This window comes from Tachypleus tridentatus, chromosome 4 (genome assembly GCF_004210375.1).
Source record: "Tachypleus tridentatus isolate NWPU-2018 chromosome 4, ASM421037v1, whole genome shotgun sequence".
NCBI lineage: Eukaryota > Metazoa > Arthropoda > Merostomata > Xiphosura > Limulidae > Tachypleus > Tachypleus tridentatus.
Window position 1 is genome coordinate 44,159,511 of NC_134828.1, and position 4,230 is coordinate 44,163,740.

General features: G+C 31.6%; 1 long non-coding RNA gene across 1 annotated transcript; it reads left to right on the forward strand.

Moving 5' to 3' along the window:
* The first annotated feature begins 627 nt into the window (after positions 1-627).
* On the forward strand, positions 628-2,138 carry LOC143248993 (uncharacterized). The gene is made up of 2 exons (XR_013027329.1): positions 628-793; positions 1,651-2,138. It is a non-coding gene; the product is annotated as an uncharacterized LOC143248993 (long non-coding RNA).
* The last annotated feature ends 2,092 nt before the right edge of the window (positions 2,139-4,230 follow it).

Below are 4,230 nucleotides of genomic sequence, written 5' to 3' on the forward strand. Positions count from 1 at the left end.
TATTCTGTACATATTTCCATTTATTCAAATCTACCATTTTTATGAAACACTTAGAACTGATAAATAAGAATTTCATTTACTAATCATTCAGACTGTCTGTTCATAACTGTTTATAAATTTTAACTCTTCAGATTATTTCATCTTTTAATTTGTACAGTTTTAAATAACATTACGAACTTAATGGAAAGCAGGTATCAATTTCAATTTGATGAAACTACTGGGAAATGCCTCCATTTCTGCAGCTTCTGGTGACACTTCACGTAAGCAAACATTACTTTTTGAAATTCAAAGATGTGTTTTTACAGTGAACATAATTATTTGCTGTAGCGAGGGTTGTGAAGGCGCAGTGTGGTTTTAATAAATTTGTAGTGGCATGCATGAACCCCTCGTTTAACGAGCATTTGTTTACTAATTTAAATGGTGATCCCAAATGCGATAAACCATGAATCTAGCAGTAAATCTCCATGAAGTTATGTTAAGAACTAATTGCCTTAAAATTCTTTGTGAACATTCTTTGGATGTGATGCCGACACCTCATTAACAGTGTTCTTAGTGGAATATGCACCTGTCGGCACGTTTCACAAATAACAGTTGTGTGGAAAAGCGTCACTTCTTCCGTCCTCACACATAGCTACGCGGTATGGACTGCAGATGGAGCGCGGCAAAGAGAGCGTGAAACTACCATCAATGGCGAGACTCTTTAATGTAACAGCCGTGTAACCCGCTCTAAACTGAAACACTCCACCACACCTTATAAAGAAGTCGTAACACAGAAGCTTTTTTTCCATAGATGGTGAGTACGGAGAAGCGAATTGTTGGAAAGTATGATATTTTGTGGTTAATATAGACAAGATACAACTTTCATTTACTATAATGTCTTCCAGAGTAGCATATTTACTGTATTGTAAAAGTTATGAAAGTTTACTATCTAGTGATCAAAATAAAAACGAACTGTATGTTAAACATAACACATGGTTTTAAAACGTGAAAATAACAGCCCTATAAATGCAATGCTATCAAGGAAATCGGTCGATAATTCATCGCTGTTCAGTAGAACATGTGTATGTTCGGTTCGTCTCCATAATTCTTGGTTGGTCAGTAGATCATATCAGTCTGTAAGTATCGGTTTTAAAGTAGCTCGTATATTAGTTGAGCTCTGTTATCTCTGATAGACAGTATAAGTGAGTTAGATGTTTGATCTGGCCTTCTCCATAAGCTCTAGTTGACAAGTATATTGTGTTTTCACATTATTGAAAACTCGGTAGAGCAGGAGAGCTAGTGTCAGTTAAGTTGATCACCATGTTTTTATATTGGTCTCTAGTGGATCAGTAAATTACGTGCTAGTAAAACTAGTGTCTTTGCGTACAAGTTGTTGTGAAACAGCGAATTATATATACTTTCTTATGATCATGGTTGTGTTTATCGTTCACTTATCATTTCTTTCTATCAGTTAGCTTATTAATGAAATTTAGTTGCAGTAAAAGGCTAACGCTGCATTTACATAATCATTTGTATTTTGAATATATGTGTGTGTGTTTATGACGGCAATGATATGTAAATTTACGATCACATGAAGTTGTGCATATTCTTATGCTTTTTATGCTTGTTTTTAATTATTTGAAATAAAACGTTTTTTGTGTTGACTTTCAGAAACGCACTTTTTATCCATAAATCTCAAACTTGAGCTTTAATGAAGATATTGAAAACTCCAAGTTTTCTATGCAGAAAAAAAAAAGAAAAGTCAAGAAAACTGTTCATCAAATATTTAAAATTAGTATTTCTCAAAAGTGAGATAAAGATACACAACGAGACGCGTTTTTGTTGTTTTTTATAATATGCAGATATTATTCAAATTTGTGCTTGTTTAAAGTATATGTTTAGGAATTCACGTTTTATGAGCATCTGCATTTTATATATGAAAATGTATACATATATTTGCAAAACTTTTCTATCCGAACTGAAAATTTGTATCCATTTTCTTAAATTATAATATTGTTAGGTTTTAAATATTTTCATCTTTTTAAAATGTAATTTATTTTAATCGAAATTTACCTGATTTATTACTAGGTTATCGATATTTTCTGACAAAAATGGCTGTAATAGCGGAATAGTAAAGTAATAAACAAGCGTTCTGGAGATATAGATTCTTGTTTTACTTACATTAAATTCATAATGTAGAATGTTACTAAAATTACGTTTAAAAACATACTAGATTGCTGCTGGTTTATTCAAAGTTGTATCCCTTGACTCAACAGAGAGACTGAAGGGCTTATAACGCTAATACTTAGGTTCTAATACCCGTGACAAGTAGAGTAAAAAGATTTTTTTGTGTAGGTGAGTACTGAACTACAACTAAAATGCCTCCCAGTGGCACAGCGGAATATATCTGCAGACTTACAATGTTAGAAACCAGGTTTCGATACCTGTGGTGGGCAAAGCACAGATAGCCCATTGTACAGCTTTGTGCTTAAGTACAAAAAATTTAAACAAACTTTTTAAACAACAGTATTCTGTTTTGTATCTCTCATATATTAACATGATTTTTATTTAGGCTTCCTGTAATTGCATCGTATAATTTACTTATAGATATTCTGTATTTTTACTTGAGCAATTAACACAAGCTATTGTTAAATTGTGAAATGTTATACCAATTTCATACTAAGATAGCACTGGTTACAGCACTGAGTCGTGTTTCACCTTGCATTATTACTTCGATACTCTTCTCACTCGTAGCTTTATCGCAGTTAGCCTTGGTAACTCAGAGGTAAGTCTGGGTGCTTGGAACAATAAACACAGATTTCGATATCTGCGATTGGCACAAACAGACCGTGGTGTAGATTCACGTTTAATATTCAGAATAATCAATATTATTAATTATTTATTCTTTCTACATTGGAACATTATCAACTGTAATAACTTTTATGACTTTATAGTAGTAAGGATGATACCCAATCTACATTGTGGTAGAGGACGTTACACTTGTGTCGACCTCTGACAATTTGGAGAGGAGTAAGAAATGATAATGTCACCACAGATAATAACGTCATATTTTAAAAATTGTTACTAGAGGACGCGGTGCTAGGCCGCCAAGACAGGCGGTCATTACAGACAATTGCTTAACAGTTCCACAAAGTACAATCAAAGAGCTAGTTAATAGGGACGCATTATTAGCCCTACATGAGGTTAAAGACCTTTAAGTAATAATTTTACCAAGTGGAACCAAATTTGATGACAGAGACGCTTTATAATCTTCTTTTGCATATACAAATTTTGTGAAATATCGAATAAATTTCTAAAGTTTTTATAGCTTCTTTCAGACAATGTTTCATAGGATACCTGCTGTTTCGTTTTCAAGATTCAGTGAGACAACCATTATAACATATTCTGTGTGGACACAGATGTCAAACTAGCTAAACAATGACTGTTAGGAAATACAAATATTTTCGCATGCACACCCTTATACAGACATTGTTTTTATAAATGGAGAAATATGAACTCATTTTCTCAACACATCATCAATTACTAGGAATAAGAGGAGAAAAACTATTTTTAAACTAAAATTAGTTTTAATACGTTGTTGCTATGTATTTAAGTTACACTTAATATTGAAAGTAAATGATTCAAACTGTATACAATCATATATTTTCTACATAAGTTTAATATTCACTATGCTTTAACTAATGCTTTTATGCCACTAAAATTTAAAAGTCAGTAAATAGTTCTTTCACGTTACATAATGATACAAAGCACTAAAATTTGTATCCACGATTTTTTACTTTAGTTATCATAGAGTTATTACATACTGTACCCGACGTACAGCAAATGGTCAGACTATGTCAGTCGGCTTTGAATAATTTTTCAAAATGTAAGATCTGTTCAGTTCTAATTGATGTTATTTACATATACATGTGAAATGTGTGATATTTCATTATACAATACAACGAATTATGTACTCGAGTGGTAACAGTATTCGTTGTTTATATATAAAGCTCAACTTTATATTCACTATATTATTTAAACTTATTAGTTTAACAAAGCATCAAACATTTTTTCACTAATAACCAACACCTAAAAGTAGTTGACAATCATAATTGTAAAATAAGCTTTAGTTATAAATCAAGTGATTATTATTCGACTATTTCAAAACAGGTATTTCCTTACACGAATTTTGAAATTCTTATCATATGAATTATTTTTCATTTACACTTAGTAAATAAATCATCAATTATA